Genomic DNA, 15,725 nt, shown 5'->3' with positions numbered 1-15,725 from the left:
AAACATTGTTCTGGATGTTTCCATGAGGGTGTTTCGGGTTGAGATTAACATTTACACTGGTGGACTTTGAGTAAAACAGATTGTTCTCCAAAACGTAGATGAGCTTCATTAGACCAGCTGAATAGAATAAAAGACTGACCTCCCTCAGCAAGATGGACTCCTGCCAGCAGGTGGCCTTTAGGCTTGAAATGCAACATAAATTTTCCCTGGTTCCCCAGTTTCCTGGCCTACCCTGGAGATTTGGGATATTCCAGTCTCTAAAATTGAATGAGCCAGTTCTTTAAAAGAAATCATTCTCTCTCTCTCTCTCTCTCGCTCTAAATATATACACATCCTACTAGTTCTGTTTCTCTGGAGAACCCTGACTAAGTACAACACACATGACCATCAAGTACCCACTCAGTAGAAGGAACAAAGGGTTACCTGAGACATCCTTGGTAAATACGATTATATAAAATATAAATGTTTCTTAAGTTTCTGTATAAAAATGGAAACCCTTTATTTTCAGAAGAAATGGGGCTCCCTATAGGAAAAGGGGTTGACTACTTTTCATAAATTTGGTATTTAAGAATTAACTCTTTAAAGAGTATGACCAGAAATTAGATGGAGTTTACTGGTTCACTGCACACCATGGTGTCAAATCTCAAATTTAGAAGACTGAGACAGAGAAGCACATATCTGCATCTAGCCACAATGGTTCCCTCAGTTACTCTCTTTTATAGACACGTTTGTACATATCTTTGCCCCTGAAGGCAATACACTATCATGCAACTCAGTATAATGTGGTGGTTAGAAGTAAGGTTGGGTAAACTCTCAAACCCTCAGGCTCCTTATCTGTAGAACAGGAATAACAATACCTAACTACAGGGCCAATATGAGAGGACAATGTAAGCAGTATTCTTAGCACAGAACGTTGTAGGAGTCCATTTCTTGCTTTTAGTCTCCTTAGGGGGCAAGAATGGTGTCTTAAATATATAAATACACATTTCAAACCACCTCATGGATCACCTGATTAAGTGCTTTTTATGTGGCCAGTCAATAACTAAAGACAATAGCTACCAATTATTGTGTGCTTATGACATACCAGAATATTTGTTTTAATCCTCACAAAATTCCTTCAAAGCAGGTATGGTTATCCACATTTTAGCATGAGGAAGCTGAGGCTCTGAGAGCAGGAGCTTTGAAGATTACACACAGCTATTTAACAGTAGAGTCAGCACTTAATTCAGGTCTGACTCAAAACTGCGCTCACTTTGTATTGCAACTTGCTGTCACTGCCTATTAGATGACTGGCAATAGGCATTTGTTAGTTTCAAAATCACATGGGAAGCTGCCATTGATCACAATATTCTGTCCTTTTATTTCCTTTTTATGCCACTTGATGGTCTGGGTCTGTCATACTTTGGAAGCTAGGAGTCTGGCTGTTATGGCTTGTTAGAGAGTGGAACAGAGTAAAAGGCAAGGTTCTAAAAGTGTGCTCCCCGGTGATTCTTTTGAAGGGAAAATACACTATCTGTTGAGCTTAATTTTTAGACTCATCATGCTTGGATACGATACAAACTCATTGTGGACTGTACCTACCTTTCCAGAAGGCTGAAGATAACTGTGTATATTCCAAAGATTTTTCCAGACCCCAGGTCTGTGATCTTAACAAAGTAAGAAACTATTAAGAAACTTCTCTAAAATTTTTGAAAATATTTTCAATTATAGCCAGTAGATATTTTTCAACAGTGTAGATGTGGAGAGACATTCTCATCTACATTGTTAAACATTTCTTTCAACTTTTCATGGAACACTTTCCTGCAAGCATTTTAGTTTAGTATTGCAGATTTCATGTACAAAGAAATCTTGAAAATACTAGTCCAGTTCTAAATATTTGTTGTAATGTAGAGTGACTTCCTCCATTATCAAAAACATTTCAAATTTAAGGAGAGTAAAACTTTCTATTTCTAAGATGTGCTCAACAATGTTATCATTAAATTAGTGTTGCTATCTTACATCTTAACTCAGGAAACTCTGTTATAGGGTCTATGGACTGATGTTTTTTGGAACCAGTTTATCTGTTATTTTCAAATACAGAATTTGTTACCAAGTTAAATGTAAAAGCACCTATTATAATTTGTGAGATAGAAGAGTATAGTTCTTCTCCAAAACCATGATAATATTGCAGTTTTTTTAAACTGAACTTCTTTAGGCAATATTTCTGCCTTTTTGATTTTGTAAAATTATTTTACATTTTTTAGGGAAAGTAATCATGGCATCGCCTGAAGTGTCACATCAGGTACATCCAAATGGCAAATGAATGTCATTATAGTGCCCATTAGGGAGCTCACTTTGATTAAAGAGGACATCCATGCCCAAGGACAGCTGCTGTCATCAGTTTCCAGGTTGAAGCAACACCCTGTTTGTGGCATGGAGGCAGGGAGGGGCTTGTACTATTGCTTAGAAACACGGACTCTCTAGTCTTTGGGAGGGAAACAGACTTAGATATGGAAATAGAGCATTAAATGGGAAAGCAAACCAATAAAAACAACAAATGAACTTGCAATCTGTGTGGGGAAATTTGAAATAAGTCCATTTCCCATTAGGCCATGAGAGAACAGAAATCAGGAGTATTGACTCCTGTGCACTGAAATGGAAGCAAACAGGGTGCTTTTAGTTCTTCTACACTGACTTTAGAGACAAGCCTACTAGGCAAGGGTTTGTCAAAGGCCACTTTTACATCCTTTATCTGTTCCTAGTCTTAGAAGGGCTTTATCCCAGAACAAAATAGATTCTGAAACTAAAGTCACATCCTGCTATTATAAGGGATAGTCGATAACCATCAGGGCTAGAAAAACAATTGTAATAATTCTAAAGACCAAAAGAGAAGAGAGAAGAGTCATTACTAAGACCCAAAGCCAACTCTAAAGCAGAAGATTTTGAATATAAATTTTAGTTCAGCATTTGAAAAAACTGGAAATTGGCCTATTTTTACACCTCATTGTTTTTCTAATTGAAAAGACAAGCAAGGCACATGAGATGCATTATCTATTAGGAACAGAGTCACTCCATTAATTCAATATTCTAGTGAAAACTTAACGTGTCTAATTGACAGGAAATGTAAATTTTAAAATTTGTGGACGCAAGAGCCTACACTTACTTTGCAAGGGATATTTAACAGCATTCTCCCCACATTTTCTTCAGTTTCTCCAAAAGCCAGGCTATCACTCTTTTAATTGAACAGGGGAAGGAGGGAAAGAAAGGATGTCATCCTGCTTCCACTGATGAGTGTCACATCCAATTGCAACCCTTACCAAAGGGAATGAAACTAGGTTAAGGGGACAGGTTCTGCATTTTTAAAAATTACCTGCCATGTATTTTTTTCCCTAAATGTCAGGTGGTGGCCTCTATTAGAGGTATATCATTAATCAAACTAATGAGAACCATAGAGGTAACCATCCCTTAACAAAGACATAATGCCTCAGTGGGAAAGGGGCAGAATGGAAGACTTTTATGAAGCAGGCCTGTCCTCGTGAACTTGGGTTTGAGTCATACCACACGCGCAAATCAGTGCCTCCTGATCCTTACAATCGTTTCATGGTCCCTACAGAAGAAGACTGTATTACTGAATCAAAATCAGTTTCACTTATGGTAAATGAAAAAAACAAAGTACATTTGTTTCGCAACAAGAAGGCACTTCAAAACCGTTCTTTATGATCTAAATCTCATTGGTGATCATTCAGGTTTTGAAGAAGCTGCTACGGAGACAGGATGTATTTTTAGGAGAACACAGTCCTGTAATCAGTGTTAACATGGGGCTGTTCTTGATCTTTGTGCCTGACTCTAAACCACTCTGAGTTATTCTGCCTTCATGTTAAGGGCAGACTAGCAGAAATGGCATGCACATCCGGATTTTATGCCTTTGGGACTCAAAGGAACAAAGAAATTCCTCATCAGGCCTTTCCAATGGTTCACGGTGAGCCTAATAAAAGAAGGCAGCAGAGTCGGGAAGTTGAGAGGTGAAAGTAATGAGGAAAGTCAGAACATTAACATGTAGTAACTGGCCTTGGCCAGGCCATGGACAGAGCCTCCTCTGACCAACTGGACGTCCTGAGGAACATCCTTGAACATGCAGGCCTGCCTGAGAAGGTCCATGAAAACCTAGGAAATGGCCTTTCTCCAAGAGTTCCCATTTGCAGACAGAAATGATTTTTCAGTTTTTGAGGTTTTGCAAATTCCTATTAGCAAGTCTATTTAAACTTAAATCTTTACTTCCACTAAAGTTGATTCATGTCAATCTGAGGACAAGTGAAACTGAGTTTTTCTTTAAAGTTATAAATAATATTCAATGGCTCTTTTTTTTTCAAACCAGTCAGTGAAATCACTACATTTTTGTGGAAATTATTCTTTATAAATAATGACTTACATTATTTTAATTGCAGAGTATGCAGGTATAACACATTTTTGTGTGTGTTAATCTCTACATAACTATATGGTCAGAGAAAATAGCTTAATTTTCGTCTTAATTATTTGATAATGAATTACAGATTTTATGTCTGTAAAAATCAGATTTCATGGTATAGAAAAATACATTGTAACAATAAACAGGAAGAAATAATAATCCATTTAGTAAATAGCTAAAGTGAAAATTATTATTACAAAACCAGAATGAAGCATAGGATAAAGTGTAAGAAAAGATACAGCCCCACATAAATGATTCCATGAGGGCTTTGTTCTCTAACCTGGGGGAGCAGGGACTCCCACTTTCTTCACAGGAACCACTAAAACTAAGTAATAATAACAAAGCTGAGTAATAATGAAATGTATCATCTGTTGGGCACTTACACCGTGTCATGCCCTATTCTAGACTCTTATTCAATGCAATTTTCACAGCAATCCTAAAAATAGATAACATTCCTATCCCTATTTTTAAACAAATGAGAAAACCGAGTTGACCCAATTCACACAGCAAAAAAACACTAGGGCCAGATCCAAACCATGTAGTCTGTGTGCGGGCCTGTGTTCTTATTCCCTCTGTCTGTGGATCCGGGAGACAGAAATGTCGTGTCCCTTTTCTCTGCTCTAGGGATGTCCTGAGAAGTTGGGTGAATGAAAGGCAAGTGTCCACTCACAGTTAATCAAGATTCTTCTCACAGTGAAGTGTTTAAATCAGATTGCTTTTCCAACACCAAGTACCATGGAGCTCTATTAGTCATATCTCCCTAAAATAATAAGAGCTCTCAATTACGTGTACAGGATTATGTCGGGTGGTCCTCAGAGCTTCAAACACACATGGTTATGGAAGTTAAAAGAGAGATTGCTGACACGTTTTCTCAAGGATGCTTTCTGGGACAAGAAAAGTAAGCAAAGAGTAAAGTTAGTCCTCATTGTACACTGTGTACTTTCTCTTATGCCTTGCTTACCTTTGGGTGCCAGTGCACCCCACAACCCCCAGAACAATTCTGAACTATTCCTTTCTAGCTGTCCACTCTGTTCTTTACCACCACATACATTCAAAAGTCTCATCCAGTGTTTTCTTCTTGGACTGTGCTTTACTCTCAAAAATGAAGTCTTCTTCCTTCTTTTCATATCATTCCTCCTCTTCACCAGTACTGCCAAGCACAGCCCCTCATCTCTCAGTGTGGACTGTTTGACCCACGTGTGCTTCCAACTCCAGAGCACTAACACCGAGGTTAAGACCGTCTTACTACAGCGGGAAGTAAGGCCTCACTATGTCTCTTCCGGTGTGTTGAGGCTGACTGTTTGGACTGTGACTGAGGGTTTGTTAACTGTAGAGCAAAATAAAGTCCTACACAGCTCTACTAGGAACATTCTCTGCCACACAAATCAGGATTCCTGATAAGTGAATCTGAATATATTAGTGCCCATATGTTATTTATTTATCGTATTTATTTTGGTGTGGGATGATGGGGGATCATTTCTAATGCTTATGCTTTTGATTCTATAACGCTTTTTTCATGTTAATATGGCAGAGAGAGCAGTGAAGTGGGAAAAAATTTGGCATCATGTCATTTATTTGAATGCTCTAATTCAACAGTAGGACATAAAGTGAATGCAATCCAGTTTACTAACTTGGGGTGCCATTAATTATTTCTATAAATCCCAACTTTGTATCTTTAGAAAATTTACGCAGCAAAGCACACTTACAAATAAGCCCAGTCCTAGAGCATTCAAGTCGGGGATTTCTCTGAGGCTACGGATACAGTTTAGAGTCATTTCTGAGGCACAGTTTAGGAGTGGGTAGTCTTTTGGACTATCCGACATCAGGCTACCTAGCCTTCACCTGGCCATCCCTGATGGTTTCAAGATGAACGTCTATTTCCTGCGGGCATTTGAAAGTGCTGAGTTGGGCTGTTTGAGTAGAGAAGGGATTTTTCCTAACAGATAGCTTTGGCTATCTACATGACAGCAAAGGAACATTTTGGCAGGAAGCTACATAACGCAGCAGGATACTCTGGTTTGAACAAAATGTTTTTATGCAATGTGTGACGGGGGAATTGGTTTGCATGTTGACACTGCTACCCACACATTGGCCCCAACTTATTTTCCGACCAAACAAGTTCTTTCCTCTTAATATTCTACAAATACACACAATACCTATTTTCTAAATAATTTAATAAATGGTTTGGATGGCTTATAGTGAACCAAGGTTTTTAAGCATCGCCAGCAAGAGGTATGCCGAAAAACACAGATGCATTTTTCAAAGAGCATTTTATTTTTAATTATTATTTTTACTACATTTAGACATACATACTTCTTGTATCAGGAAATAGATAAAACCCTTCATTTGTATATTTCTAACTTCATTCAGCATAATTTTGCCAAGCTCCAGCTATGAGCTGTGCGTCATCACGACATGGTGATCTTTTACTGTTTAGTAAAAGAGGTTAGATCTGTATGCACATTTAAACACAAGGTAGATGAGAGAGATATAGGGAAAGTAACATGGTAGCTCAGTGGAAGAAGACATTACTTCTGGTGAAAAGGAACAAGGAAATCGTTGTAGGAAAAGTGGCATCTGAGCTGACTTTAAAAGTAAGCTTTTTAAACTTATTTGTTAATTCATTTTTCTATTTATTTAGTGTAGTAGAAAGGTTAGAAAGAAAGGCAACCTAGACTTCAGCTATACGGATTCACTTTCTGCCCCTAGTTGTTAACAGTTTTGTGACTTTGGGCAAGTCATATAACTCACTTCCCTTACTTGTAAAATGAGGATAAAATTAGTTCTTTTCTAACAGGGCTCTTGGAAGAATGCAGATCTTACTACGGATGCATCTGGGAAACAGCAGAGCAAAGTGTAAGGGGCACAGGTTTTGGCATCAGACAGTGTTGTATTTAAATCATTAGACAACCAATCACGATTCCTAAACTTTTCAACTTCTCCGTAACGTAACTTTTTCATCTTTTAAATGGGTATAATAATCCTTACTTCATTAATTATTGTAAAGAATGTATGTAAAGAATATGTAAAGAATACATACCAGGCATAGTATCAGTAAAACAGGCACAGAATCATTATGAGGTAATAATAATAAAAATCACAGATGACCCTGGAAAGAGACAGTGGGGCTAGATTTTGCAGGGACTTGCAATCCAGGCAACATTAACTGGTCTAACTCTTTAAACCAGAGTTCACAACCATCAGCCTGCCTTCCAGATGCAGCAAACACAGATACAGATACAGCTGTATTTGTCTGATCCACACAGTGTCTTCAAAATTAGGAAATTTTATGTATTTTTTAATTGAAAAATTTTTGGAAAAATAACCCTGAATTCCAATAGGGTTATTGGAATAACTGAATTCTGTCTGTGTCTTGTTTGGAGTCTAATCATGCCAGAATCTCTTCCACTCCCTGTTGTCTTAGTTCTACCCACTTCACTCATTTTCTTACCTGCATTCCCTCTTAGACACTTGAGTTCATAACTCTTCTGGACAACGGGCCACTATTGATTGTATTTTAGCAGAGGGAAGTTTGTACAGGTATTTTTGGGAGCATTATATCTCTGCAGTCTGCACTGTGATTAGAGGAAGAAGATCAGAGGGAAGTGAACAGCAGGGTTTCAGAAGTAGAGATGAGAAGCAAATAGGTATCAAGTTAATGCAGAAATATCCAGAAAAGAGGGATGTGAAGGTCATTTCAAAAATATAATCAAGAGAGCTTTGGACCAACTGGCTGGGGAAAAAACTGAAAAAGAAAAAAAAAAACAAAACTAGTGTTACTAAATGATGGCTGGTGTACTTAACAGAAATGAAGAAAACAGAGTAGGACTAGAGACGACAGATCTTGTTTTTGGGCATACTGCTAAATTTGGATATTCAAATTTAAGGAAATTTCCAATTATCATGAGTTACGGTAAAAATCTATCCTGATTTTCAGAAGTATTTGCAGATCCTAATCAATGACAATAAACTGTGAACCTTAAGGGCAAGAGTGGAATTGTATCTATGCATGTAATCTTAGAATTTGGCACTGGGTATGCCCTCAGTGAATGTTTATTGAATTAAATAACAGGGAATATGAATAAGTTTTTATCAATCTTTAGAATTGCTGGCATATTTTCACAGATCTTGCTCATAATTTTTCTACAATTAAGAGATAATAATTTGTCATTTTCAAGTCTACAGCATAATGAATTCTTAGATACAGTTATGTTCTTGTTAATTATTCCACGTGAAGTGATGAACAATAAGAATTTAATGTGACTTTGCTGAATGGTAACTATAAGAGTTCCAAGCTATGTTTAGAAGTCCATTAAAAGATACATGATGGTGCTACAACTTTCATAGAGACAATTGTATCTTTTAAAATGGAGTCAAATTCCACCAAGTTGTGCCTTTGTCTTGAGAATTCCATAAGCTGTGTAGTACACTAGGGATTTAATCCATTGGGAGTAGCTGAAAAGAGGCAGAAATGTGGAGAAAATGTAGGGCTAACGGGACATATCTTGATTCTTCTTGGATATTCCTCTTTGCTCTGAATTTATGGGCTTTCTGTTTACAACAGTCAGATCCAGAAAAGGGTCAAGAAAGAGAGAAAGAAGGGAGAAAAAGGAAAAAAGGAGCTTTCTGTTATCACAAACCAAAATTTCTTTATGAAAAGTACCAAAAGTTGTCTGTTCTGTCTTTGGGGGCAGTACCCATTTTGGTTGTTAGCATTGTTAGGTGTCTGTTTTAATATGAGTGCGTTTAGTTCACAGCAAAATGGAGCAATCATGAAACGTGCAAACGAATGACTGGACTTGAGATGAGACTGGTGCTTTTTAGCCCTTAGTGCAAAAGGCAGAATGATTTCCAGCTGATGTTGTTGATTTTGTATTCTGGTTTGTTGAGAATTTGATTTTTACTGAGAATGTGTTCTCTGAAAACTTTATCTAATATCATATCTCTTCCCTTTATATATTTTGTTTTTTCTGTTTTGCTCTACTCCTTGTCAACCTGGAAAAATCCTATTTACTCATTAAAACACATTTCAGGCCCAACGTCCTCTTTGAAACTGTCCTTAATTCCTTTCTTCAAAATTTTTTTGGTACCTTTCATATACCTGTTTCCACATTTAGCATGCTGATGGGCTGTTACTTCCCTTGTGAGCTCTAGAGTTTCCTCCTCTAACCATGAGCATTCATAGTTTAGGCTCAAGCTATATTAATCTCTGTATCCCCAGAATCTAGTATAGCACCAGAACATAGTAGGTTCTCCATAAACGCATGTTAAATAAGTGAGTGCATGAATAAAAGTATATTTTCTGTACCCTAACATCTAACATAGTACCTGATCTTTAGAAGAGATTTAATAAAAAAAACAAGATTCATCTCAGTAGCATAAATCAATTGGTCAATCAGGAGGTAACGAGAATTATAATCTACGTATCCAAGTAAGAGTTGTAACAGCCTTGGAATCCAGACCCAAGCAATTGTGGGATATTACAAAAGCACACAGTCAGCTATAAGTCTTTCAGTTTACACTTCCCTTGACCCGTGAGTTTTGATGCTTAAATTTAAGCTCTTCCACACTTCTTATCGTTAAATACTCCCCAGTGAATATCAAGTTCAGGCATGTAGAGGTTCTATAAATCACTTTCATTGCCCAAAGTCCCTTTTGAAAAATATAACTCAGTTGTATATTTCCCCATATGCAATCTGTCAGGTCAAACTGTAAGCCGTTTCATTTTCTTTTGATAAACTCAAATCCCTGACCTGCCAAGTTCCTTGTGAGGAAACATGGCAATTAGAAGGCAAAACAACTTTTATTCAATCAATATGTATTTGCTGACAAACAAAGTTTGTATAATCTCTGGGTTTCCCTGATGGACCTTGAAGAAACTTCATTTTTTCCCCCACTAGTGAAGTTATTTCTAAGATCCTTAATAGTATATATTTTTTCTTCCAAAATGGAATAAATGAATTTGGAGTCTCCCGTGGTCCTAGGAGAAAAGCAGGTGATTTATGAAACGGATGTAGCCAACCCAAGTCTGGAGGAAGCTGCCATGGTCATTTAACCTCTAGAAGAAAAATAAAACGTCCTGTATAAGATATGAACATTGCTATTTGGAAGATGTTGGAAAATTAATTGAAAAATATGTTTAATATTGAAGCCTAGAATGTATTAAGAAAAATAAGCTATTGTTTTGCTATGTTTAATCATTCTTATGGCACAGTAACCATACCTTTGAATTAAGCATTTTTAACAGTCTTAAAATAAATAATGCTCTCTTAAATTTGCATTACACTTTTCTTTAAGGTACTTAAAGCATTTTAGAGGACACAGGTAATATGTATGCTATCATTTAAAAAAATCACTGTTTTAATAGATGATTGGGATGGCAACAAAATGAACCTAATTCTATTAGAAAATGGTTAAATTTACAGAAATCCATTCCAAGTGCCTCACGTTGGAAATTTCATGCTTAAAGATATAATTATGGACCATGATTCCAACAAGTAAACATCATTGGTTCTAGTCTCCAGCCATACATACCACATGCGCCCTCCACCTACCCCCAAAGATACCTTTTTATAATTCTGTGTCTTGGAATGCTGCATTTGCTACACATGCTTACTTCTTACTCCCACCTCTACAAGGCCTTCTAACTGACAGTAAAGAGGAGATAGAAGAAGACAGATATTCACAAAATGTCTACATTCAAAATACTAAAGTCAAAATAATGAGTGAAGAATAGTGCCTATTTTCACAGAGTACTCGGTCTAGTGAAAAGACAGTTACCTTTACCCAGTTAAGTGCTCTGCCAGAAAAAAAAAATATACATTTATGCTCATACCTACAAGTTGATAAAGAGCCATTTATACAGTATTGAGGGGTCACGAGGAAATCACAAGGGAAAAACCCTGCTCTGGGAGGTGACATCAGGGAGAACTTCGTGAAGGAGGGGGTTCTCCTATGAGGAAGCACAGGACCCCAGATGGGACTGTTGCAACATTTATTTATTTTTCTTTTTCTTTCATCCATTTCATCTAGTTATTCATCCATTTAGCAAACACGTGTCCTCTAAAGTGTGCCAGACAGTGATTAGCAAGATTTAGTTCTTGTTCAAAGGAATTCTGTCTACTACACCTCACATTATGGAAACAGAAGAATGCTCTTCTAACAGTTTCTGACTTCTGCAGAGGAACGTAAAGGAAGGTTTCAAAGAGGAAGTGCAGCAATAGTGAGACAGAATTCTAGGCTCGTTACAGATAACATCCATCTATCCATTCATGTATTCTTTTGTCTGTTTTATTATCCAACTTTACGCCCATTATTTTATAAAAATACTCTACAAGTCTCCAAGCCCTAGTTGAAATGTTAGCTCCTCTATGAGAAATTCAGAATCTGAGAGAAACCCTTACTGCAATGTATCTTACTTTCCTCAATGTTAATGTCTCTGGGATCTGCTGGCAGATGGTTCACACTATCATGCTTTGTTTCAGGTAGAATGATCAGTGCAGGGTTCCTATGATGTAATGGAAGGGGTGAGAAGAGCCGGACTCCCACTCTCACTCCTCTATTGAGCTTGGACAAGCACCTCAGACTTAGTTTCTTCATCTGGAAAATGGAAACAGCACAGGAGATAGTACAGCGATGATTTGTAAGCAAGAGAGCATAGTAAAAAGGCTGGTAATTAGTGATTCTTTCCCTCCAACTTCTGAGTGATTGTAGAAGTCCAAAGTTGCGTTTGAATACAATATAGAATCGACTGAAGTCAAAAAGGACATGAGTGTTGAAAATGTCCTGTTAGAGCTCAGGAGAACTGGCTGGTAATCCTAGTTTCAAAATTCTTTGTCACTTAATTTTCCTGAGTCCATTTCCTCACCTGAAAAATAGTCTGACCCTTGGTTTGACCCTTGGTCAAAACCTCCTTGGTTTGTGAGAGAATGTATATTAAAAATGCTTTATAAATTACAAACTCTGTAGAAAGATACAGCGTTATTATTTGTATCTTGGCTATGATAAAATAATTCTATCCAGTTTGGTTTCAACAAAGTAAAATTTTCCTTCTATCTCAAATATGCTATACATTCTATGCTATCCTGTAATTTCTAGAGAATCTAATTGATGAGATGATTTTTAAAGACCTGCTATAGAAAGTCTTTCTTATTTCGCTCCCAGAAAAGCTAGAGAATCTTCCTTTCCCTCTGAATATTCTTTAGGGCATTGGATTTGACAGGCTTCATTTTTTCCCTTCAACTTTTTAGCAACAAGTATTCTAACTTGGCTTTCACTTTCTTCTATCTTAATTTCAATTTTTTTTTCCTAAACATATTTTCCCTAGTGTTCTGCTGAAGTGGCGATCATCAGTGGTCACTCTGCAGAAGCACAAACACGTTTTTGACTAGTTGATCCTTTAGGTCAACAGCCTAGAGAGCTACTACTGGGATGTCCTTCTCACACACTTATCCAAAGTGCACAACGGAATATGCTCTTCTTATTTTCCTTCTTCTTTTTTAATACTCCTTTCTAAAGCCCACGGCTCTATTGCTCAGACTGCAGTTCCCAGCTATTCTTTGCAGGTAAGTTTTAAAAGCCATGATGGCTTTTACATTAGATTAAACAGACTGCCTGCAGAGCAATGCATTTGTGTAGCCATCTCTGAACTCATCATGTAAAAACTGCACTTCATGGATTTTAATGGGAAATTATTACAGTGGAACCTTGCTAATTCGTGTTAGTGATGGAGAGTCCTATTTTAAATTGCTGCACTTCTCAGTGATAATTGAAGAAAAGTAAAGGAAACAGAATGTAAAGGAACTTATCTGATATTTCCCCCCATTTTTCAGAACACCTGCATGTTCACAATGGGACATTCAAATCACAGACTTTCCTTATGGAAAACAAATGAAAGAACAGAAACATTTTTAAATCCTAATTAGTAAATACCTTGTGACTAGCTCAGCAGATGTTTATGGAGCAAAAGTTATATAACACAAATATACTTGTGTGAATGTAAGAATATTTTATTCCATTTTAAAATGACATAATTTTATTTCCCTAAATTAAGTAACAGTGGCATTTAATTGGAAACTGGGTCTCTATTATTATCACTGTTACTTTTTTTTTCACCAGCTCCTCTCCTATTTTTCTAGCCGCCTTTCCTTGCTCTTAGTCCTTAAAACGTTTACTAGGCGCTTTCCCAGCCATGGCCTTTTTCCCCATCACTGCGTCCTCAACTCAGCAGCCAGAGAAAATCCTTTTAAAATATGTCAGATGTCACTTGGTCAAACCTTCTGAAAGCTTCCCAACTCACTCAGAATACAAGCCAAAGGGCTCACGATGGCCTACAAGACCCTACATGATTACTTGGTAGCTTCTGTCCCATTACTCCATCTCTTACCTCTCTCTCCCTTACTCATTCTGCTCCGGCAACACTGGCCTCTCTGCTGTTTTCAGAACACTCCACTCTCCTGCCTCAGAACCTGTGAATGTGCTGTTCCCTCCGCCTAGAACGCTCTTTCCTTTAAAGCTGCATGACTTGCTCTCTCACCTCCTTAGTGCTTTATTACAAATGTTACCTTCTTAATGACTTGTCCTCTGATCACTCTATCTAAAAAGCATCCTGTTCTCTTTTTCCCTTCCTGGATTTATTTTTATCCATACCACTTACTAGCATCTAATGCAGAGGTCAACAGATATTCCTGTAAAAGCACAGATGCAGGCCTATATGTCTTTGCTTTAAATAGGCTACACTCACATTGTAACACAAAAGCAGCCATTAGGCAACAGTAAATGAAAGAGCATGACTGTGTTCTAATAAAACTTTATTTACAAGAACAGGAAGCAGAGCAGATTTGGCTGATAGGCTCTAATTTGCGGACCCTCGGTCTAATGTAGTGTGTATTTTACTTATTTTACCTACCATCTGTTTCTTGCCACATTTTGGATGTAAACTCCATGAGGGCAGAGGTTTGGTTCCCTGCTCTATCACCACTGCCTACAATTAGGTCACAAGTGACACTCAATAAATTAATTTCTCAATAAAAGCTTTTCATGTATCCATCTAAATATCTAATATTTTGGATAATCAATATTGAATCTAAATATCAATGTAATGACTCACTTCCTCCCATGAGGACATTAGGAGAACCTCTCTCCACACCCCTGTCCCCGGTTCTCTTGGAAAACAACCCAAGGACCATCTGCCATACTCACAATGATTAATCAAGGAGGCAGGGCTGCCAACAGTCTGTTTCCAGATTCCTACCGCTTTGCAAATACCTGCAATATGTCTGAGCATTCCCTTCCAAATCCTGCCAATCCAGGTCATGCGTGCTCCTCTTATCCCGACGGGGGCACCAAGAAGCTCACTGCCCTGGACGCTCATATACTCACGTGTGGCTGGGGAAGAGTGATAGAAATCTCACTCATGAGCTATCCAGAAGGGGGGAGTCTGTGCGGGGCAACGCACTCTGGTTTTCTTTCCTTCCACCACTTACTTCCGAAACATGACTTCACAGATCTCTCGGTAGGAGGGATCCTTGCACAACACAACCATAGTTTATATTACTATCTCTTTAGAGCGCTTTCTTCAGCAGCCTAGTCACAGTCTTCACCCAGGAGATCTTGTTGGCCAGCTGATACCATCAAAGGATGGTGGCAGGTGGTTTTTTAGAACACTTTATATTTCAGGAGTTCAAGTTTATTGCATGGCTATATTAGAGCAACTCTTCAGCCCCAACGTCTAATTAAAATAGTTTTAAAAAATCACTGTATTAGAATTTAGATTATCACAAAATGCAATTAGAACAGTAAGACTTCATTAGAATTTACTATGTGCAAACGAACTAGATTAGCTGGGATGGGTAAGTACCAATAGCAAAGCTATATGAGGCTTCAATCTTACTCTTAGGAAACCACAGAGGGATAAAATTTTAGACTTAAAAAGTTTTTAGAGATTTAAGTTATACTCTGTCTTTTATGTATGGATTAAGAAACTGCACCCACGAAAGGATCAACAATCCCTTAAGTCATGGAGCATTTCTGTGTTTGGGAATAGGTAAGATACAGGCACCAAAAATTGGGGATTATTTTCATAGAACAGCATATCTGTATAAATAAAATTGAAATGGTATAATTGGGCAACCAATGAAACTAAAAGTGAAAAGAGGCCATAAAGAGGACCATTACTAGTCTATTAACTACAAAAAGCTAAGAAGTTAACATTCTTTCAATTATGGCTTATTTTCATCTTACAATAGGAAAACAGATAAATTATAAAATGTTTTTTTGGAAT

At 37.5% G+C, this 15,725-nt stretch overlaps 1 protein-coding gene across 1 annotated transcript in view; it reads right to left on the bottom strand.

Moving 5' to 3' along the window:
- NEGR1 (neuronal growth regulator 1) overlaps positions 1–15,725 on the bottom strand; it is a 769,326-nt gene that overhangs the window by 381,672 nt on the left and 371,929 nt on the right. The window lies entirely within an intron of this gene.

This window comes from Vicugna pacos, chromosome 13 (genome assembly GCF_048564905.1).
Source record: "Vicugna pacos chromosome 13, VicPac4, whole genome shotgun sequence".
Lineage (NCBI taxonomy): Eukaryota > Metazoa > Chordata > Mammalia > Artiodactyla > Camelidae > Vicugna > Vicugna pacos.
The sequence above is the reverse complement of the archived record's forward strand: the minus strand, read 5'-3'. Positions and strand labels throughout refer to the sequence as shown.